The sequence below is a fragment of the Vulpes lagopus genome, chromosome 2 (assembly GCF_018345385.1).
Source record: "Vulpes lagopus strain Blue_001 chromosome 2, ASM1834538v1, whole genome shotgun sequence".
Taxonomy (NCBI): domain Eukaryota; kingdom Metazoa; phylum Chordata; class Mammalia; order Carnivora; family Canidae; genus Vulpes; species Vulpes lagopus.
Genome location: NC_054825.1, coordinates 164941445 through 164964922, shown reverse-complemented (window position 1 = coordinate 164964922; position 23478 = coordinate 164941445). Strand labels below are relative to the sequence as shown.

The window sequence follows — 23478 nt, the reverse complement described above, 5'->3', positions numbered from 1 at the left end:
GAGAGGCTGCAAGGGCCTACAGAAACCATTTCCCTTACAGCAAACTTTTTTTGGGACACCCCCCCCCCCTTTATTCATTCAGCAAACATTTATGAGTAATCTGTGACCTGCTCAGCCTTATGATAGGAAAGAGGAAATACTGTCACCCTTTTGGGATTAAGTCCCAGCTTGGCAGGCAAGGACCATGTGCCAGGAGCCCAGCAGAACACAGAGATGCAGCCTGTTTGCTGGTTGAGGATATGCAGGTGCATCTTGTCTGGTCTTAATTTTTCACATCCCCACATGGCTTTGTCGCTGCTCCCAAATACTGTTCTGGATCCTTGTCTTGTTTCATCCTCATCATGGTCCTCATATAAAGTTCAGACCCAGGGGACACAGCGGGTTTGAATCCCAGGCTGTGTGACCTTGGATCTGCTTTCTTATCCTCTCTGAATGTTTCTCCTTCACAAAAAAGAGGATAGGGCAGCCCGGGTGGCTCAGTGGTTTAGCGCCGCCTTGGATCCAGGGCCTGATCCTGGAGACCCGGGATGGAGTCCCACGTCGGGCTCCCTGCACGGAGCCTGCTTCTCTCTCTGCCTGTGTCTGTGCCTTCTCTCTCTCTGTCTCATGAATAAATAAATAAAATCTTTATTTTTATTTTTTTTTAAATTTTTATTTATTTATGATAGTCATACAGAGAGAGAGAGAGACAGAGACAGAGACACAGGCAGAGAGAGAAGCAGGCTCCATTACCTGGTTAATGATGGAAGTGGGGGGTAAACAGATGCCTGTAACACACGGACAGACAAGATGGATTTGATGGATGGATAGACAGTTGCACGGATGTATGATAAAGCCAGTAGAGTAACATGCTGATGGTCCAATTTAAGCGGCAGGTTCACTCTATTTCTACCACTTTTCCACATTTGAAAATTTTCCTAATAAAATGTCTGGGGTGGGTGTGGGGGTAGATTTTGGTGTCTGACTGTACACTCCCATTGGATTGATGAAAAGGTGGAGGAGCTAGAAGAGAAGTGACTCACCCCAAGGTCATCTGATGACTCAGAGCCAGTTGGTGATGGAACACCTGGTATACTGGGCTGGCCCCCATCCTGACTCAGTAGCCCTGGGACAAGTAGCTGAACCTACCTGGGTCTTGCCACCAATTCAACTCTTAACCTAGAACTCATGGGTTGTATGGGATTTTCTAAGGGAAGAAATGTGTGCCATCCCCAAGAGATAGCAGGTCTCTTTTCATTTGGGCTCATGACCTCTACGTTGGCCTTGGATACTTGATCTTTGAGGGCTTTGCCAGCCATGGCTAGGTTTGGGGTTGACCTTTTCTTGACTTCCTTCATACCCAGCCAGCCCCATTCCAAGTGGCATGGCCTCAAGACCCTCTTCTTGAGGGTCAGGTGTGTCCGTGGGAGGGTGGGTATTATCTTTTTGTCCAAATGACCTTTCTGGAGTTACCTCTCCTAATGCCTCAAATCTACTTTTAACTAGTCTTTAAGTGCTGAGCACCCCCCACTCTCTGGGGGCTGGCAGCTTTGACAGACAAACGCCACACAGCTCAAATCAGGTCCTGCTTCCTGGTTGTGTGACTTTGGCCAAATGCTTACCCTCTCAAAGCCAATTTACTTTTCTACGCTGTAAAATGGGATTAAAGGTTTCTAGATAGGGGTTGCTAGAGGTCTCTTCCTGGTGGGCAGTACTGAGGTCTCAAAAATATTGTGCTTGGCAGTAGTTAATGAATACACAAGGCATAGTTTAATCAACTCAATCACAGCAAAGACAAGGGCAAACTACATGAAAATAAAATCTAAAGGTGGGGACGCCTGGGTAGCCCAGTGGTTGAGCGTCTACCTTTGGCTCAGGTGGTGACCCTGGGGTCCTGAGATCGAGTCCCGCATCCGGCTCCCTGCAGGGAGCCTGCTTCTCCCTCTGCCTATGTCTCTGCCTCTCTCTTTGTATGTGTCTGTCATGAATAAATAAATATTAAAAAAAAAAATCTAAAGCTGTATATTGCCGTTCTTGGAAGGGTCCCATACCTCCAGGGAGCTGTGGATGACCGCCACTGTCTTGTCTGGGGCAACCCGTGTGTTCACTTCTGAAATTGATAAAAGTTTACTTTTTATATAATAATCGATGACGGTCAGCACTGATGTGGCACTTCCCATCAGGTGCAGTTCTCCAGGAGAGCTTCTTTGGTCCCAATGACCTTATGAAGTGAGATCTATTATAGAGATGAGGAAATGGAGGCACAGACAGGTGAAGAGATTTGCTCAAGGTCACACGGCAAGGACGCAGCAAAGGCAGGATGTGCACCAGGGCTCACCGGTTTGAGTGAGGGCCCTTAACCTCGCTGATCTCTTAAACAACACGACCAGTACCGCCAAGCTACTAGGATAAGTACTAAGGCTTAAAACACACGTCTGAATCACTAATTCATTCAACACACATTTATTAAGGAGCTTCTTATGCGTGGAGCCTTTATAGGGCACTGGGCAGCCAGAAGGTAATGAAAGACCAGAATGGAGGTCCCCCTGGCCCGTGCACCCTGTAAGGGCAGGCCGGTCCGGGCCATCGGGGTCCCCAGCGCCGCACAGGGCACGCCGCAGGCGCCCACCATGCCTTCCCTGAAGGAACGCGGGAATCCAAGTGTCCCGCCCGCAAGGCGTTCACGGGCTGGTGGGGGCGGAAACGGACCCGGCACCACCGAGACGTCCTGGGGCTTCTGGGAATCCCATCAGCGCGGGCCTTGAGGCTTCGAGGAGGCTCTCAGGTCGGAGCCCGCGTTCCCGGCGCCCTTCCCGGGGCCGTTGCAGGTCGGCAAGGACCGCCTGGGGGTGAGTGATCAAGCCACGCCCGGGGTCCCGGCCGGTCACCCCCAAACCCCCCCTCCCCGCCGCCTTCCACCCTTTTCGCTCCCACTCTCGGGCTCCTTCGGGGTTCCACCTGCGAGGCGCCCCCTTCCTTATCCTCTCCTCCCGCTACCTTTTCGAACCTTCGGCGCCCGCCCTGGGCGCTTCCTCCCGCCCGGCGACTGGTCCCCCGCGTCGGGCGCGCGCGTCCAGGGCGCACGACGCCCCTTCCCCCGCGGCCAGGGCGTCCGGGGTCTGGGAGCGCGGATCCCTTTCGCCTCCCGCCCCCCCCGAACCCGGAGCCCCGTCCGAGGCAGACGGCCGACTCCACCGGAGCCCAGGAAGGCGCGACCCCGAACCCCCGGGACTGGGGCTGGGGAGGGGGCGGCGCTGGCGCGGAAGGCACCCTCCCGGGGCGTCCGCGGCCTCCCATTCGCTCGCGGGCCCGCCGCTCGGCGTCCCGAGCCGGGGCTGGTGCGCGGAGCGCGGGGCGGGGCCTCCCCCTAGCCCGTCCCCCGGCGAGGGCGGAGGGAAGAGGAGGAGGAGGAGGAGGAGGAGGAAGGGGGGGCGGACACAAAACCTGCAAGGGTTTTTTTTTTTTTTTTTTTTTTCCTTTCGCATTTAATTAATTTTTTTTTTCCCCAAACCCGAGGGGTCCTCCCCGGAGCGCGCGCGGGTCCGGGCGCCCGGGCCGCGGCGCGGGGCGGCGGCAGGGGCCTGGCGGAGGCTGCCGGGCGGCCGCCATGCGATCAGGCAGTGCGCTGACCGGCCCGGCCGGTCGGCCCCTTCTGGGTCCTCCCTTTGCAGCCCGTGCGGGGCCGTCTCGGAGACCCCGCGCCGACGGCTGCTCAAACATCAGGGTGAGTTTCTCACAATGTAGCAATTTCTCTTTAAATCTCTTAACTCTCTCTACCTGCGAGTCGGGGCTGTGACAGGGCGCAAAAGCGAGGGGGGAGTGGGGGTTGGCGGCGAGGGTGTGTGTGGGGGGAGCCGGAGCCGGGGCCGAACCCACCCCCCCGACACTCACACACTCAGCCCCCCAACCGGGGCGCAGCGCCCGCTGCCTCTTTTTTGCTCGGCGCCCACCACCCCCGGCAGCCCCCCCCAACCCCCCGCGTCTCTCCCACCATCACCGCCGCCCCGATCCTGCGGGGACCCCCCCCCCTCCGGCTCCCCTGCCCAAACCCGGCGCCCGGTGCCTCCTCGGCCCTCCCGCCGGCTGCCGGGGATACAATGGAGCGGCGGAAAAACGAGACCTAACGTTCCACGGGGGGAGGGGCGGGGAGACCCCCTCCCCCGGCCCGGGGGCCCCCCTCCCCTCCCCCTGCTCCCCGCCTTTCGGAGAACGAGAGGGCAACGGGGCAGCGGATGGTACTCTCCCGGCCGGAGGTGGCGAGCCTTCATCTCCCCAGCGCCCCCTCCCCAAACCCCTGCCGGGGGTGCCGGGGAGAAACGGGGCCTCCGGCAGGCTGGGGAGGGATGGATGCGGAAGGAGGCCACTGGGTCTCCCCCTCCCCACCTCCCCTAAACAATGAAAGGAGTTGACTTGGTCCCCCACCCCCAGCGACGAAGGGAGTGGACCCCCCTCCCCCGCGGGCTGGCTGGCCCCGGAGGGGGCCGTTGCGGGGAGGGGGAGGGGTGGGAGGGGAGCCTTACCCCTGTCACCTCCCGAGATTTGGGGCGGCCCCCCATCTCCACCCCCTCGGCCTGGGGACGGGAGGCACCAGGCCCAGCCCGGGCACCGCGCTCGGGTGGTGACCTTTAGACAAAGGCAACCCTTCCCCGGGGTGAGCCCGGCCCAGCCGGGCCCCGCGGCCTCCCCGGGCCCCCGCGGAGGGCGGCCTGGCCCGCGGGCACCCGGAGGGAGGGATGGAGGAGGAGGGAGGAGGGATGCAGCCATCTGGTTTTCCCATCCCTGGCTGCCCCTCGGCTGCTTCCCCGGCTCCTGTCACGGGCGGCCGCCGGGAGACAAGGGACCCGGGGCTGCCCAGGCCTGGGTGCGCGGCGGGCGGAGAACCGGGCGGGGAAGCCGCGCCAGGGCTCCTGCTCGGGCGGCTCCGGGCTCGGGGCTCGGGGCTCGGGGCTCGGGGGCCGCGGTGATTGGAGGGTGCCCGAGGCTCCTTCCTCTCCGCGCCCCTTTGTTTTGCTTTGTGGTTCTGAGCAGCTGAACTTCCTGGGAGGTGGGGTCAGAGGCCGCTGTGTCAGCTCTCCCCGGGAGGCCGGGGTGACAGGTCCCAGCCCTCTGGTGTTCCCTGGCTGTGGGCTGCAGTCCGTGGCCAGCCTCGTGTCCGGACAATCAGCCCCTTTTGTCACACGGCCCTCCAGTGGAATAATAACCATCTGGGGATGTACCCAGCGACACCTCCTTTCTGCCTGGCGCGCTCTCTGTGCTTTTGCCTCCCGTGCAGGGGTCAGGGGCCCGGGGCCCAGTGGGCTCTGACCTGTGCGGTGGCGGGATGGCAAGGGAGTTGGACGGTTCAGGAAGCATCCTCTTCCCTTGTGCTGATGCCTGGTGGGACTTCTGGGGCCTGTTTACCTACCCCACCCTCCCTCAGGGCTCCCCCACTCCTAGCAGCCAGGAATAACATCTCTCTGCCCCGGGAGCATTATGGATTGGCTTCTGCTACACACTGGTCACCACCCCAGGAGGGAGTAGGGACCCTTCGTAATCCCATTTTGCAGACAGGCTCATGGAGGCTCAGAGAGGTTAAGCCACTTGCCCAGGGTCACACAGCGCCTACTTGCAGCCATTTCCGGTTTCTCCAACTCAGCTCAAAGCTGTTAAAAGTTCTTCTGCACCCTTCTTTGACACTTTGGCCTGTTAATTTCAGTTGACTTGGGTCTCAAATATAATAGTACCCGGAAGGAGCTATTGTTGTGTCCCCCATTGTCCATTGTCGGCCGTCGTCGTCCCCCACCCCACCCCCCCTTGCTGGTTTTGGGAAGAGGTAGACACCTGGAAACAGCTGAGAGCAGAATCATTTCACCCATGGCTGGCGTGAAGAGCATTTGCCAGGAAGAACTGTGACTTGGAGGTGTGTGGGTTGGGAAGGGGTGCTGCAGGCCTGGCCGGCTGGGGCCTGGGGGCCCCCAGGGAGCTGGCCCCACCATCCTCCTTCTCCCCCTCCATCTGAGCTGGGACTTGGCCCGACTTTTGGCTACTTAGCCCTGCCCGGAGGGAAGCCGGGCTGTTGGGGACCTTCGTGGTCACTCCACCCTGCCACCCTCCCAGGCACCCCGATGCGGCTGGCATAGAACCTTCTTGTCCATTCTCCCCTTGGCTGGCGTCAGACTCCCTACTCCACTCCGTAGCCTGAGGCAGGTCACTTAAGTCCCTAAGTCCTCAGTTTCTTCATCTGCAGGTGGCGATAATTATAGTTCCCTTAACTGACCTTGAGATGGGTGAAAGTATTATCCAAACGTGTTATTTTTGTCATTCGGCAGCAGCCGGGCTATGGCATGCCTGTAGGGGGTGGGGAGGAATGTTGGGTGCTGGGCATTTAAGGGCGAGCAGCAAAAGGCTTGGAGGCAGTCCCTGGGGCAGGTGGGTGAGGGCCAACTATCAATTAGTGGAAGATCATTGAGGCTCCCCTGACCCTGCCAGCCCTCTGAACTTGGCCCCTTCCCCTTCAGCACAGATTGGTGTTGAATAAACATGAGGGAGGGGTGGGGGGGGTGCAGCGCAGGGTCACTTGGGTGATCTTGCCATTTTACAGATGAGAAAACTGAGCCTGGGGAAAGCCTATTCCACGGCTGGGAGGGGATTCCAACCCAGACTGCAGAGGGTGCGAGAGAGTGGGAGAGGGCTTCCCTTCTTGGCAAGCAGGGCTCGGAGGATGACGTTTTGAGTGAGCCTGTGTCCCTTATCTACTGTCCTGTCCTCGAGGTGCAAATATCTTCCTTCCTGAGATGATAGAGGCATAAGTCATAATAATTCCTTCGGGCCAGGATGGGAGAGGGGCTGTGGAGAGCATAACAGGTCTCTCAAGCCTGAGTGTTTCCTGAAAATAGGAACTGATTTTTTTTTTTTTTTTTTTTTTTTTTTTGAGTGGAGAAGCATGAGTAAGGCCCAAGAGGGCCAGGCCTGTGCCCCACCCCCGTCCCTGCTGACTTCCTTCCCAGAGGCCTCTGGGGCCTTCCCTAGCCTGCCCTGGGGATCGTGGGGTCTTCCCCTCCCACCCCCTATGAGCTATAGAAGGGGTGGGCGCCAAGCAGAGGCCTGGTAGGAGGATCCTGGTGTGGGGGCCTGCGGGGGTGGTGCCCCAGGCCTGGCCACCGCCAGTGGAGTTCCCGCGCCCGCACTCCCAGCTCTCCCCTGTGGCTGTCTTGACTCCTGGTCTCAAGAATGCAGAGGGCTGCTGGGGGTGGGGGTTGGGGGGGGGAGTTAATTGGAAACAGGAAAACATGGCATTCCTTTCCAGCGGGCCTGGGCTTGGAAAGCAGCGAGGGGCTGCCTTTTGCCCTGGCCTGCCCAGCTGGGGAGAAGCGTCGCGGGGCATCGGGGGGCATCGTTATCTTGCTCTGGTCTCTTTTGGGTCTTCCCCCTGCCAGGCACCCTCTGGATGGAAACAAGTTCCCTGAACTACAGCAGTGATGTATGTAAACTGCTCCCCCATCCCCCCTGCCCCCATCAGAATGAGTTGCTCTCTACTGATCCCCACCCCCCCCATGGTATCTGAGTTTTGACCCCCTCCTGCTTTGAATGTGAACTTGGCTCCCCGGAGTAGGAACACTTCACACCAGAGAGACACATGGGAAATGTTCGGTTGCATGGTCCCCAAGGATTCCCTCCTCATTCCTTCCAGTCCTCCCCTGCCTGGAGTCCCACCATTGAGTCTTGTCCCCATCGACTGAAGCCTTTGTGTCTCGGTTGACGTGCAAGATCCCTCAACGGGGAGAGAGTTTTCTAAGACATTTCGAGTTTGGTGACAATGAGTTTTGTGTTAAGAGTTTGTGTATTCGTGGTGGTGTGGGATCTGTTGGCAGGAGAGGCGGGAGAGAGCGCTTTTGTTCCCTTGTTGCCAGTGAAACTTCCTGAGGGCCTACTGTGTGCCCGGGACCCGGTCCAGGAGGAGGCTGGAGGCGAGTGTTGGCTCCGGGGCTGGGCTAGCTGCTGTGGGATTTGAGAGGTTCTGTCTGGGTGGTCTGTGAAGGCTCCAAGGAGGAAGCAACTTCTTCCTGTCTTTTTTTTTTTTTCCTCCTAAGTGGTACAGGCACATGTGACAGATTCAGAGCCCTCGTGTCTTATGGGGAATTGGGTGTGCCTGCGGGATATGCTCCTGGACTTGGGATCCCTGGATGCAGAGTCTGCGATTTGTCGTGTAATTGCTCTTCCGAGGTACCTTTGCAGCTGCACTTGTAAAAAGTCATTCCTCTCCTGCTCTGGTGTCTTGGCCTCTTGTGACCTCCTGGCGTCTCCCTTTCTGCCTGTGGCTGGCATTGCGTGCTTGCCACTTGGTACAGAGGTCAAGGGCACGAGCTCTGGAAGCCATCTGTCTGTGGGTTGGAATCCTGGCTCCACCTCTTGCTGGTCAGACAGCTGCAGGCAAAGGGCTTGCTGGTTCTGGGCCTCCGTTTTCCCCTCTCCTAAATGGGTTCATCCCAGTACCAACTTTTGGAAGGTCGTGAGGATCACATAACGCCCATAAAGTGCGTGGGTAGCCCTGTCAGTCATTGGCGCTGTTAGCAGTCCTTCTTTGGCCTGGTTCTTTCTCCTGGGGCCAGGACCCGCCAGATTCTTGGCTGTGAACCCTAATTGGCAAGGGTGGGAGGGATTGCTTGCTTTTCCGCTTCATTATAGCATGAGCCAGGCCAAATGATCCTGCTTCCAGGGCTCAGTTTTCTTATCTGGGAAATGGGCCTACAGTGCCTTGCTCGTAGGGTCGGCTGTGAGGATGAATGGGGCAGTGCTCTCCCTTGCTGGGCATCCAGAAGGCTCTTGGGAACTAGTAACTGATGTCGTCATATTCACTGTGATCACTGTCCTGCCATGAGACCCATGCTGACTTCTGCACTCTGAAAGGTCTTCCTTGTCTTCTCCAAAGGCACATGGGAAGCAGTTGGCATAGGAAGCTGCAAGGCAACAGAGGGCACATAGCAGGCTGCTGTGGCGTGAGGCGTGGTGGTGTGACCCTGGGAACCGACAGGGCTTCCCTGCTCTGTTCCTCAGTTTCCCCAACTGACAGAACATGAATGTGTTCTGGTGGAGACCCACCTCCGGCATCTCACAGATGTTCAGTGCTGAACACGATGCCTGGCAGGCACATGGCAAGTGCTCCAGAAATGTTAGCAGTGGGGCGCCTGGCTGGCTCAGCTGGTCCGTGTGTGACTCTGGATCTCTGGGTCGTGAGTTCGAGTTCCACACTGGGCATGGAGCCTATGTTAAAAAAATGTGATGGTGATGGTGATTAAGGGAAGTAGCAAAGCCTCCCTGGGATCAGATAACCCAAGTCTGTCTGTACTGCCGTGCGCTAAAACCGTGGGCAGTCAATACTGGCATTTTAAAGGTTTGTTTGTTTATTTGTTTATTTATTTATTTATTTATTTGAGAGCAAGTGTGTGGGAGCGAGCATGAGGCAAGGAGGAAGGGGCAGAGGGGAGAGAGAATCTCAAGGAGAAGGGGGCGCCTGGGTGACCCTGTTGGTCAAGCGCCTACCTTTGGCTCAGGTCCTGATCTTAGGGTCCTGGGATTGAGAGCCCTGCATTGGGCTCCCTGCTCAGTGGGGAGCCTGCTTCTCCCTCTCCCTCTGCCGCTCCCCTTACTTGTGCTCACACTCTCTCTCTCTCTCTGAAATAAGGAAATAAAATCTTTAAAAAAGGGCAGCCTGGGTGGCTCAGCGGTTTAGCACCGCCTTTGGCCGAGGGCCTGATCCTGGAGACCCGGGATCAAGTCCCATGTTGGGCTCCCTGCATGGAGCCTGCTTCTCCCTCTGCTTGTGTCTCTGCCTTTCTCTTTCTGTGTCTCTCTTGAATAAATAAATAAAATCTTGAAAAAAAAAAATCTCAAAAAAATTCTCAAGCAGACTCCTCACTAACTGCAGACCCTGGTGCAGGCTCAATCCTATGACTCTGAGATCATGACCCGAGCTGAAAATAGAGTCGGACGCCCCACTGACTGAGCCACCCAAGCGCCCCTATGATGGAGATTTTAAAGCACCCATCAAGAGTTGAGAGAATAGCATAGTCAACCCCAGCGTGCCCATCACCAGCTTCAGCAGATTTCTGCTGATCCTTTTTTGTCTTTACCCCGTCCCCTGCTCTGCACTTTTTTTTTGGTCTGCTAGAGACTTTTAAGCAAATTCCAGACATTATATCATTTCAATTATGTTATTACCGGTGTTGTTATTACTGGGGTCCAGAATCTGTTTCACTACCTCCAGGGTCTGTCCTGTGAGGGAGGAAACATGAAGCTATTTCATAGGTTGGGGAAACTGAGGTGGCGGTTGTCTTTCCTCTGTGTTCCCTTCTTTGGGATGTTGGTGACGTCCCTGTCTGGGCCACTTCAGGCCTTGGGACCTGGGGGTGGTTTCCCATTACACAGATTTGAGATTTGCCCCTGGATATGTACAGCATGGGCCTAGGTTCTGCTGTTCTGTGCAGAAGCTGTCCCCGGAAAAGGCGAGTCAGAGAAGTTGGGCCAGTGGCAGGGTGATGGACCCGATGAACTGGCGGTGAGGGTCACCGGGTCGCCTGTGACTTGGGGCAAGTTACTTCTCTAAACCTGGGCTGGAGAACCAGGCACGCGGGAATGATAAGAAACATTGCTTCTGAGAGCCTTTGCATCAGTTCTGTGAGTCCTGTGTGGAAACGTGTTTTGTGATGGCCTGGCTCAGAGTAAGCGCTGGGCAGCAGGTGGCAGTCATTGTTGTCGCTGTTGTTAATTATCCCTTGTGTGCTTGGACTGTGTGTGACCAGAGGCTCTTTCGAGGGTTCAGAGGGTCCGAGGGAAGTGTCTGTGGAGCCCCAGCCAGGCTCGGTGTCTCTGTCCCCTCCTCTGGACCACTCCATTCCTCTCTACTTCCCTTTTGAAGTGTTGTATTCAGAGGGGCTGGAGGGGGCCTGCTGACTTTTAGGTGACACCCCTCCTTCCCAGCCTGTGTCCCCTGGGTCCCGGCCTGGTAGCCTTGGAAGCAGAGCACCAGGGGAATGTCTGTCTATGGTCTGTGGCTGCCGGAACCTCGTTAATGACCCCTGGGACTCTGGAGGGAGCCCCGAGAGCTTTGCAACCTAGAGGTAGAGTGGCCTGTCCCACCCAGGGCACCTGCAGGTTGTAGCTTCCTGGAAGCCCCTTCCCAGAGGATGGGTGCTGCCTCTTGTCCACGTGCCGTGCTGGACAGGTGGATCCCCACAGCTCCTGTCTCTCTCCTGTCCTTGAACACTGATCACCTCTCACCCTGAAACCCCCCCCCCCACCTGAGTGAAGGGGGTTCTTAGCTCTTTTCTCTCTCCTGCCAAGCTCTTGCTGTACTGGCCTTACTTCTCCCCAGAATGTGCCCAGTGGCCTCCTTTCTGTGTCCACAGAAAGTTCTGTGCATATATAGCTACGGTTCCCCAGCTCACCCCCATCCTGTCATGGAAGGATAACTTACACATGAGAAAATGCAGAGTTGGGGCAGCCCCGGTGGCGCAGTGGGTAGCGCTGCCTGCAGCCTGGGGTGTGATCCTGGAGACCCGGGATCGAGTCCCACATCGGGCTTCCTGCATGGAGCTTGTTTCTCTCTCTGCCTGTGTCTCTGCCTCTCTTTCGCTTTCTCTGAATAAATAAATAAATAAATAAATAAATAAATAAATCTTAAAAAAAAAAAAAAAAAAGAAAATGCAGAGTTGAAGCGTTTGCACCCTGGTGCATCCTGTGACCCATGCCCCCGTCAAGATCCAGAAGGTTCACTTTGTGGCCACGCAGTCCCCTTGTTCCCCTCCCCGGCCAGCACCTGCTCGGGTGCTAGTCCTCCTTGCCAGTTGAGGTGGAGCCCCACGGCCCCTTTGCAAATGTCACAGGCTGTGGCGTGTGGTCCTTTGAGTTGAGCATCTCTGCTCAGCAGCAGTATTTTGAGATTCTATCAAGCTGTGGGCATCGGGAAGGCCTTCCTTTCTCTCAGTGAGCAGGGCTCCATTGGGGGGAGGGGTTACCTCCTCTCTCTCAGCAGAGAGAGACCCTCCTCCCGGTGAAGTCTCAGCCTCTGAACACTGCTCCCCTGGCTAGCCTTCCCTGGGCCCCTAGCACCCTAGTCTAGGGGACACCCTCCCAGTGCACTGACTAACCCCCGGGGCCCCATTTGGGATATAGTAGGTCTCCCATGAGCTCTTCAGGCCTAGCTTTCTCACTAGGGTTTAATTGCAGTAGGAGAGAAATGTTGTGTCCCATGTTCTCAGCTCCCCAATGTTTGTTGATTGACTGTCCAGCTGAATGGTGGGCATGTCGCAGGGGTGGAGAAAGGGAAGTACCGAGCCCATGTTTGAAAACTGTATTCTGATTCTTGGTGACTCACCTGCTTCTAAATCACCAGAGGTGTTTGTGACAAATGCCCATCCCAGGGCCCCAGCCCTGAGCACTTGGTTTGCTCAGGAAGCCCACCTCTCAGAGTCGTAGGCCCTCACCCAGGACAGGGAGCCGTGGGTCTTCCAGCCACACTGTGCCAGACTCTCTTTCCATGGACATTGTCTATCCTGCCTTTGCTGACTCTCCATTGCCTAGTCCGCGATCCCCACACGCTCCATCGGGGGTCGGAGCCCTTGGCCCTTTCCCAAGCACATGCCTCTTCCATACTCCTGTTGTTTTGTTTAGACCTTTCAGAAGCAGGGAGACGTTATCTCAATTTCTCATTGAGTCTGCTGTTAGGCACCCCCCCCCCATGTTGCTACTTGCCCATCAGATGTATTCCTTCTCCCACTGTGGTGGTGCTCCAGCCAGGGCCATCATCGTGGTTTGCTTAAAATTCTCCCCAGAGTTAGACCTCCACCTCCCAAGACTGCCACCACCTCCCTGTCACGCAGGTAGCAAGAAGTGAAGTGACTTGTCCAAGATCCCACAGTAGCTGCTGGCAGAGCAGAAGTTTCAATCCAGTTAAATGCCACCAACTAACTCAGACCCACACAGTGGGCCTCCTGTGTGCCTGGCCTCAGAGCTCTGCTCTCAGGGTCGGGGGAGGCAGGGAAACCAGAAACACACCCATCCTCCTTCCAAGGTGAGATCCGTATCTCAGGGGTGCCTGCGGAGCTGGTGGAGGTCAGGAGGAGGCATCAGGCCAGGCTTCCTGGAGGAGGGGGTTTCTGGGTACAGGCTTTAGGCTCAAGGCCCTTTCCTGGCAAAGAGTGCGGTGGCCGGTAGATGTCAGGATGCTTTGCACAAAGGTCATCGGCGTGAGCAACTAGATAAATGCAGGTGCCCCCTCGTCTATAGTTTGGGGAGCACAGACCCCAGAGAGTAAAGCTCTAACACCCTGGTGGATGGTGGAGGGATGCAGAGGGGTGAGCCAAGTTGGGGTCACAAGTGAGAGCTGGTGAACACTGAGTGATCCGTCCCAGGGATGGGGACAGTCCCTCAGGGAGAGGACAAGAGAGAGTTGAGAATCGAGAATCGGCCTGGGTGGCTGCCCACGTGTGGGGGTGGAACTTCGTGGCCAAACCAGACCAAGAGAGGAGGAGGGTCAGAATCAGGCACCGTCAGTGTCTCAGGGGCAAAGGGAGACAGCTTCGTGAAAGGTCTCGGCTGAAATGGACTCGAGGGGGGCTTCCTGGGCCTGAGATCAGAGTAGGTAGGGGCAGGAGCCAGACTGGAACGTGGCGAGGAGGGGAAGGAGTCTGGCAGGAGCCAGACTGGAACGTGGCGTCATAGATGGATGGATGGAAGGAGGGAGGGAGGAAGATAGGAAGACAGGAAGACAAGCACACTTGGCACCCAGACCTTTAACAAAAATAAAATCTTACTACACTCTTTGGCTCCCTGGTGCCCTCAGGTAAGACTGCCCCTCCCCTCTTCTGACAAAACCCCACCAGCCCTAGTGTGGGGGCCTGGATTTCTCCGACCTCACACCTTGCCTTCTCTGCACCCCAGGCTTGTTCCTATCTCCCTACCCCTGTTGTGCCCTCTACCTGCAGTGATCTTCTCCAACTTCTTCCTGTCTCCAACAGGCCTCTGCATAAATACCCCCTCCTCCAGGAAGCATTCCTTGACAACCCTCTGCCACTTTCTTCACATCACTGCCCTTGTTTCCGTGTTGGGACCCATCCCCAGGACCCGATTCAGAATAAGCCTGTGGTCAGGGTTTATGGAGCCAGGGAGGGCCAGGTGACCCCTTTATGTGGCTCATGAGATGAGCACATCAGATCAGTTTTTTAGGAGCTGAGCAGGCTGAGTCTCAGGAGAGAAAAGGAAAGGAGTGAAGGAAGATTCTAGAAAAGCAGGAGTGGGTGGTACTGGGTGGGGCTCTGGAGTGAAGTTTTCTCATAGGTCAGGAGGTGAGGAGGAGCAGGGTGTGAAGGCCGATGAAAGATGTTGTACAGTTGGGAGGGAGTTTGAGGGGAATGCTTGGACCGGAAGAAAGGTGGCCTGGGGAGGAGTGTGGGGGCCCGCGGTATTGCCAGCTGGTGGGGGAGGGTGAGCTGTCCTGCCTGCAGGAGTCACCTCTCACCTCTTGTTTCTTTTGGGCTGAGGTCTTAAGAGCATGTGGTTGCTGTTATTTTAGGGGAAGGAGCTTTAGGTCCTTTTGAGAACCTGCTCGCCACAGGCCTTTCCCCAGAGAACCACACACTGGGCTTCACATCCCAGCATTGGGCCAAGGGTTTCAGGGCGGGGGAGGGGGGGTTGTGGATCTAGTTCTGACCTTCTCACAGGCTGTGACTGTGGCAACAGCAGTAGCAGCCAGCACTGTCCCAGGCACCGGCCTAGGCCCTTTGAGTACTGACTCATTGCACAGAAGGACCTGAGGAGCATCCCCATTTTACAGATGAAAAAGCCAAGGCACAGAGTGGTTAAGTGACTTGCCCAGAGTCACACAGCTGCTAACTGCCAGAGTGGGGATTCCCCCCGGGTGGTCTGGCCCCAGCAGTCCAGGTCTTTGGCTGGGAACTTTGCTTCTTCCTGGTTACAGCCCGCCCTCCCTGACCACCCCCAGGAGCCAGCCCACAGTCCCGGAAGCTGCCCTACCCCCACCCCCCACCTCCGCCTTACCCCATTTGCCCTGAGATCCTGCTTGGGCCTCCACTGAGCCACGGGAGGCCCTGAGCCCTGGGAGGCCGGGGCTCAGCGGGGCACCCTCCCTCTCCCCTCTTTCCCTTTTACCCTCTGTTATGTCTTCATTACCATAAGCGAGGAGGCTGCCCCAGCTTCCTCCAGACAGCGGATGTGTTTGTGAGCTGGCTTGCGAGCTGATGTGAGTCAGCCAGACCTGCGAGGGGGGCGGAGGGTCAGGACTCGGAGCCCCAGCTGGCCCGGAGCCCTCCCCATGGGACTGGGAGCCAGACCCCCCCACCCCATCAGCTCTCTGAGACTCAGTTTCCCTGTCATTCAGGGAGAGGGGCCTAATGCCTTCCCGATGGAGGCTGGGTGACACACGCGCCAACAGAAGGGCTGCATTTAGGGCAGTCACTGGTAGGCATCGGAGGTGTTTCGAAACGCAGAATATTCCAGGCGGGAGCCCACACCCGGTAGTGGAACACCCCCAGCCAGGCGGCTGTTGACATGGAGAGGGACACCTAAGGACAGTCCCTGCAGGGCGGCTGTGCCCCTGAGTGAGTCAGGGAAAAAGGAAAGGGAGGGTTTTCAGAGACCTTTGGAGGTGGAAATCGTAGATATGGGGCCATAGATCTAAAATACCTGGCTGATGGGATCCTCCATGGAGTCCAGTGAGCTCACGTGGGGTCAAGGGACCAGTGCCTCTTAAGCACCTTGTAAATACTCCTCGCTGTTACTCCCTCTGCTCTTGGCTGTCATCATCGCCAACCAGCCTTTAGTCTGGACCTACTGCTGCACGCAGCTCTCACCATGTGGGAGATCCACGGTTGCTCAAACCTGAATTAATTTTTTATTATTTTTTTAAGATTTTATTTATTCACAAGAGACATAGAGAGAGAGGCAGAGACATAGATAGAAGGAGAAGCAGGCTCTCTGTGGGGATCCCAATGTGGGACTCAATCCCAGGACCCTGGGATCACAGCCTGAGCCAAAGGCAGACACTTAACCACTGAGCCACCCAGGTGCCCCCTGAACTGATTTCTGGTAAGATGAGGCCAGTGCTGCTCCTGGGGGACCCGGGGTTTGAGGGGAGGAAGGACCACGTGCTTGAGGAGTCCGGTGTCTAGTGGATATTGGATGGTGTCTGAGTTGCTTCTAGGGCCCTGCAAATGGGATGGACACTTGGGGCCCCAAGGCTAAACAGGATCCCTTAACTCTCGGCTTTTGGGGTTGGGCATTTTAGGACGGGTGTGTATGAATTATTATGCAAGGAAGAGAGGTGTGTAAGTAACTTGTGACAGTCTTTTCACTGCCCTCCCATTCCTTCCCTCTCCACAGGGACTCTGAGGAGTTTGGGGTTCATTCAGTTGCTCTTTCCCATGTATACTTGTTTTTCCTTTGATCACACGTACTCTGTCGACTCTTCCACAGAATCCATTCTTTAGGTTCTTTTTTTTTTTTTTTTTTTTTAGGATTTTATTTATTTGGGAGAGAGGCCATAAGCCAGAGAAGGGGTAGAGGGAGAGGGAGAAGCAGACTCTCCACTGAGCAGGGAGCCTGATGCGGCCTGGGATCATGACATCATGACCTGAGCTGAAGGCAGGCACTCAACCACTGAGCCATCCAGGCACCCCAACACCTTACTTTTATGTGTTTATTTAAATCTTTTTTTTCCAATTGAAGTGTGGTCGGCATACAACATTATGGGAGTTTCAACATGTGTTAGTGCCATATAGCGAGTTGACGATACTCCATGCATTACGGAATACTTAAAGTGTAGTTACAAGACAAAATTATTATAATATTATTCACTATATTCCCTATGCCGTACTTTTCATCCCCGTGACTTGCTTATTTTAGAACCGTAAGTCTGTGCCTCTGAATCCCCGTCACCTGTTTTGTCTGTCCCCTCGCTCCCCTACGTCTTACTTTTTAAATCGAACAAATGTCCTAAAGTTGATTCCATGTCTTCAGTCTGGAACCCCATTCTTTTAGCAGCTGAGGAGCATTACCTAAACTATTTAACCTTCACTCTGCAGATACCCTTTATAGTTTAGTTCCAGTTTTCACTATGAGCTTGTATGTGTCTTTACATTTAAAGTACGTCACTTGCAGATAGCTTATAGTCTGTCTCTATCTGATGATTGGAATGTTGAGACCAACACTGTCCAATAGAAATAAAATGCTAGCCGCTTACACGTTACTTTTTTTGTATTTTAATTATTTATGTATTTAGAGAGAGCATTGGATGGGGAGAGCCAGGGAGGAGGGCAGAGAGAGAATCCTAAGCAGACTCCATGCCCAGTGTGGAGCCGGACGCCGGGCTGTACCCCACAACCCTGAGATCATGACCTGAGCTGAGATCAAGAGTCGGACGCTCAACTGACTGAGCCAACCAGGCACCCCTTACATATTATTTAAAATTTTCTAGGGATGCCTGGGTGGCTCAGCGATTGGGCCTTTGGCTCAGGGCATGATTGATCCCAGAGTGCTGGGGTCGAGTCCCACATCAGGCTTCCTGCATGGAGCCTGCTTCTCCCTCTGCCTATATCTCTGCCTCTCTGTCTCTCTCATGAATAAATAAATAAAATCTTTAAAAAAAATTTTCTTTTTTCTAGTAGCCATAGTAAAGAGAAGCAGGAGAAAAAAAACTAAAGGGAGTATATTTTATATAACCTTATATCTCAAATACTGTTATATCAACATGTGATCAACGTAAAAATCATTGAGATATTTATAGTCTTTTTATTGCGGTAAAATACACAGAATGTATAATTTGCCATTTTAACTATTTTTTAAAGATTTTATTTATTTGAGGGAAAGAGCATGAGCAGAGTGGCAGGCAGAGGCAGAGGGAGAAGCAGACTCCCCTCTGAGCAGGGAGCCCAATGTGGGACCCTGGGGATCATGGCCTGAGCCTAAGGCAGACGCTTAACTGACGGAGCCACCCAGGTACCCCCCATTTTAACTATTTTTAAGGGTACCATTCAGGGGCCAGCCTGTCTGCAGCATTGTGCGACCATCACCACTATCCATTCCAGAGCTTGTTCTTTATTCTAAACAGCAACTCTATCCATGAAATAGCCCTCTCCCCCCACCCTCTTGGAGCTTTCTCTCCCCGTGAATTCGCCTTCCCTGGGCACCTCATAGAAGTGCAGTCTTGCTATTCATCCTTCTGTGTCTGGCTTCTTTCACTCAGTATAATGTCCTCAAGGCTCATCCATGCTGTACAGCCTGGATTGGTGTTTATTTCCTTTTTTTAAGGCTGAATGATAGTCCGTTGTCTGTGTACACCTCATTTTGTTCACCCATTCACCTGTCGCTGGCCATTTGGGTTGTGTCCACCTGTTGGCCATTGTGAATAATGCTGCTGTGAATGTCGATATGCATCTGAGCCCCTGCTTTGGGTTCTTTTGGATGAATACCTGAGCATGGTACTGCTGCGTCGTCTGGTAGTTGTGTGTTGAACTTTTGGAAGAACTGCTAATTTTCACAGTGGGCCACACCATTTCTCGTTCACACCAGCAATGTAAGAGGGTTCCAGTTTCTTTCTTTCATCTTTCTTTTTTTCTTTTCTTTTTTAAAGGAGACTCCATGGCCACTGTGAGGCTTAAATTTGAACTCATGACCTTGCCGTCAAGAGTTGCATGCTCTGGGGCACCTGGGTGGCTCAGTTGTTGAGCATCTGCCTTTGGCTCAGGTTGTGATCCCGGGGTCCTGGAATCGAGTTCCGCATCAAGGTCCCCTGCAGGGAGCCTGCTTCTCCCTCTGCCTATGTCTCTGCCTGTCTCTCTGTGGCTCTCATGGATAAATAAATGCAGTCTTTAAAAAAAAAAAAAATTGTGTGCTCTACCAACTGAGCCAGCCAGGTACCCCAAGCATCCTAATTTCTTCACATCTTCGCCAGCACCTGTTATACCATCCCTCCCGCCCCAAACACACACACTAAGGTTTTCAGATCCAGTGTGTATTTTGCAGACAGTGCCTCTCCGTTGGGACTAGCGGCATGTCAAGTGCTCAGCAGTCACATGAGGGTGCTCAGGCCCCATTTAGACCATTTACATTTACTGCCTTATCAGCATGACTGGATTTAAATCTTCCATCTTGCCATTTGTTTTCTGTTTATCACCTAAGTTCCTCTTGCCCTTTTTTTTGCCCTCTCCTGCTGCCTTTGGATTAAAAGATTGTTTTACTATCCCATCTTCTCTGCCTTATTAGCTGATATGTTCATTCTACCTCTTTGTTGCTCTGGAGTTTTCATTCTGTACCTTTGACTACTGTATGGGCTTCAATTCTCAGTCCAGTGGGAGCCATGGGAAGCTTTTGAGCTGAGGAGTGACCCGACCTAACATTTTTGTATCTGTACCTTCAGTCACTTGTGCTAGGCTGTTTCTGCCGGCCAGATTCCTGGAAGAGGAATTGCTAAGGCAGAGGGAAGCGTGCATTTAGACTTGGATGAGCCCTGCCAAATTGCATTCCAGAAAGGCTTTACCATTCTCACCCCTTGCAGACAGCAGCCAGGATTTATTGAGTGGCTGCTCGGTGCCAGGCCCATGCTGGGCCCTGGGGACGCTGGTGAGAAACAGCCCGGGTCCTGCTGCTTTTGTGATTCTCAGTCCTTGAGTCCCAGGGCAGCTTCTGGAGCCGCCTCTGAGCTCAAAGGAAGGAGAAGCTTTCACAGGAACCAAAAAAGGAGAGGCGAGAGGATATTCTAGGTGGTGGAGGAGGTCTGGCACGTCCTGGGTGGCTTCGAGAGCTAGCTGAATCAGGAGACGTACTGTATTGGTCTGGGGAGCCCACACATGGGGCCCCCATCAGTGGGGGGCACACTGGGGTGGTGTTGAGGAGTAAAACAGTAGTACCTCCCTCGTGGGGCTTTGGGAGGATTTCACAGGAAGGCAGAGAGCACATGGGTTGTTATTCGACTAGATTATTCTTGTAATGAGAGGGGATCAGCGTGAGAACGAGTCGACCTGATGGGTTTGATCCAAGTTTTGGACAGCGTGTAAGGACTGCATCAGATAATCTTCGGCTTGGGGGTCCCAGCTTGCTCCTCCCTCAGGCAGGTTACTCCAGATTTCTGTTACAAGAGAATAAAAGTAGGGGTGCCTGAGTGGCTCAGTCGATTGAGCATCCGACTCTCGATGTCAGCTCAGGTCGTGATCTCGGGGTCGTGAGATTGAGACCCTTGTTGTGACTCTGCGCTGGGCATGGAGCCTGCTTGGGACTCTGCCCCTCCCCGCTCATTCTCTCACAAACAAACAAACAAACAAACAAACAAAAAAATAGAAGAGGCTGGAAGTAGAAGCTGCCTGTCTCCCAGGAGTGTCACAAGGGTCCTGGTCAATGAGATGATGTTAGCGCAGAGCCCAGTACCCTCCAGGAGCACAGTAAGGCCTGGTAAAGCTTAGCTGCTCTTCCTATTGCTCTGGTTGGTGTCGTTGCCAGCAGTAATTCAAGCCAGATCCTTCCTTGTGCCCTAGAACTCAGGCCCCAGAGAAATGAGGCCAGTTGCTCAGGGTCAGAGAATTGCAGAGCAGAGATTTGAAGCCAGGTTGTCTGACCCAGAGCCTGTGGGCTGCCTGCCTCCTCCTGGGCCTTTGGGGACCCCCCAGGTGTAGCACACAAAGATTCTTTCCCACTTGGGACAGCCAGTGAGCCAGGCGCACCATCCAGACACCACCATCCACCTCGGTGATGCTAACGGCAGCTCACCCACGGTGACTCGGGTGCAACGAGACCTGGCCTGAAATTAGAGTTGTTGTTGTTGTTGTTGTTTTAAGATTTTATTTATTTTTTCATGAGAGACACAGAGAGAGGCAGAGACATAGGCAGAGGGACAAGCAGGCTCCCTGTGGGGAGCCCGATGCAGGACTTGATCCCATAACCCCAGGATCACGACCTGAGCTGAAGGCAGATGCTCCACCACTGAGCTACCCAGGCGCCCCTGAAACCAGGCTATTTATAGTCTGTCTTATCGTGCTGCGTGTGAATATTCATACATTTAGCTGCAGAAATATTGGCGTTTGATTATGGGGCACCCGCTTGGAGCCTGCTGAGGGTGTTCGAGGATAGATAGGTGCATACTCTCTCCACCTGCAAAGGCTGCAGAAAAGCTGCATTTCGAACACATCTCACCTCAAGGGTTTGGAAGCAAGGATTGGCACCTGTAAAATTGTGTGTATGGGTGGCACGGTGCACGCACTGCTCGGCATCTTCCAGCACTCTGCTGGATTATATTTACTACTTATGTTCTTTGCTCGTTGCTAGACGATTCTAATGAGCAGCCGTGTCAAGCCTTGACGGGGTCTGCAGGCGAGGAAGCAGGGTGGGCGGCGCGAGTGGGCGGTAAGGCTTCTGGAAACCCGTTCTCCGAAAGCCGCGGAGCCTGGAGTCTGTATCGGGCTGTGGCTGTTGATGACGGAGGAAGCGGGAAGGTGGTGATGGGCCACATGGGGGCCTGCCCTTGTGGTCGATGCTCCTTGGGAGGCCAGATCTGTGGGGTCTGGGTGACAGAGGCCAAGTCCCATAAATGCCAGGAAGAGGGATTCAGGGTGGGCATGCCAGGGTGTGGATTTGTTCCCTTTCCCTCTTGGCTTCTGGAACATTGTGTCCAGCCTGTACCACCCCGCAGAACTCCCCACCAGCTTGTCTGCTAGGCATCCCTGATATACCATGTCCAACACCGAGCTCCCTACCTCTCCCCCGCCCCTGCCCCCAAACCAGAACCAAACCCCAAACCGAAACCAAGCCTGCTGTCTCTGGCAGTTAGCATCTCTCAGTGGCATCGCCTTCCTCCCAGTGGCCTAGGCTATATACCTTGGCATCATCTTTTATTCCTCTTTCTCTCTTCCTTTTAAATTTAAATTTATTTATTTATTTTTTATTCTAGTAAACATGTAACAGAAAATCTACCACCTTCACCTTTTTTTTTTTTTTTTAAGATTTTATTTTTTTCATGGGAGACAGAGAGAGAGAGGCAGAGACACAGGCAGAGGGAGAAGCAGTCTCCCTGTGGGGAGCCCCATGTGGGACTCAATCCCAGGTCTCCAGGATCACACCCTGGGCCAAAGGCAGATGCTCAACCATTGAGCCACCCAGGCGTCCCTTGCTAGAAAATTTTAAATGACCTATGTGACTCACATCATATGTCTTTTGGGCAGCCCTGATTTAGAAGGTCCCTCTCTAAAGGCTTGTTGGACAAGCAAATGAATTAACGTATATACAGCATTTAGTGCCTGGAGTTTCCAACACAGCATGAGTACAGCGTTAGCTGCTTTGTAATTGTGGCAAAATACACATAAACGTAAAATTTACCATTTTCACCTTTTTTAAGCATACAAAATTCAGTGACACTAAGTACCTTCATGGTGTTGTGCGATTATCACCCCTGTCTGTTTCCAGAATGTTCTCATCATTCCAAACAGAAACTGCACCCATTACACAGTAGCTCCCCGTTCCCCCTCCCATCAGCCCCTGGTAACAGCCTCTGATCTACTTTCTATCTCTATGAATTTGCCTGTTGTAGGCACCTCATAAAAGTGGAATCCTGCAATATTTGTCCTTCTGTGTCTGGGTTATTTCACTCAGCCCAGCGTTTGCAAGGTTCATCCACATTGGAGCTTGGATCAGAATTTCATTCTTTTTTAAGTCTGATGTAGTGCTCCATTGCACGGATCGAGGACATTTTGTCCATCCATTCTTCCGTTGATGGGCACTTGGGTTGTTTCTACCTTTTGGCTGTTGTTATACACAATCTGCTCCCTCGGTTTACAGTCTAATTTCATCTTCCCCTAACTCCTCACCCTAGCTCACTCTGCTTCAGCCACCCTGGCCTGCTTCCTCAGGTCAGGAAGCATGTCCAGACTTGTCCACCTCAGGGCCTTTGCACTTGCTTGTCTCCCTGTTCTATGGCTCCCTCCTCCTTACCCACCCCTGCTTTTATCACCCTCTTTAAAATTGTACACACCCCTTGTCCCGTCTCTCTCTGCTTTTCCTCCACAGCATTTAGCAAGGCTAAGTTCTCACATACCGTCTATTTTACATTCTTACTAGTTTTTTATGTATCGATATTTTATAATATTTGTAAATGCTTTTAATATAAATAATTCTGTACGTAACATGGCATTTCTTTCTTTCTTTTTTAAAAAGATTTTATTTATTTATTTATTTATTTGACAGGGAGAGAGAGCACAGGCAGGCAGAGTGGCACAGAGGGAGAGGGAGAAGCAGGCTCTGAGCAGAGAGCCTGATAGGGGACTCGATCCTAGGACCCCAGACCCATGACCTGAGCCAAAGGCAGATGCTTAATTGACTCAGCCACCCAGGTGCCCCTGTAACATGGCATTTCTATTTTAACACTTATAAATATAATTTATGATACACATTACATTTTTTAATAGAAATTAAATACATGAGAGTTAATATTTGTAAATACTTAGTACAATACCTTCTATCATCTTT

The 23478-nt window shown here is 53.8% G+C and overlaps 1 protein-coding gene across 3 annotated transcripts in view; it reads left to right on the top strand.

Annotated features, from left to right (window-relative positions):
• The first annotated feature begins 2739 nt into the window (after nt 1-2739).
• The window catches only part of BICRA (BRD4 interacting chromatin remodeling complex associated protein), an 82911-nt gene continuing 62172 nt past the window's right edge, over nt 2740-23478 (top strand). For 2 of the 3 annotated variants that reach the window (XM_041742325.1, XM_041742306.1), the window contains exon 1: nt 3484-3703. The gene's annotated coding sequence lies outside the window, so the exon portion shown is untranslated. Of the gene's footprint in view, nt 2829-3483; nt 3704-23478 lie in introns of those variants that run through there. The other variant, XM_041742320.1, reaches the window with a different exon arrangement.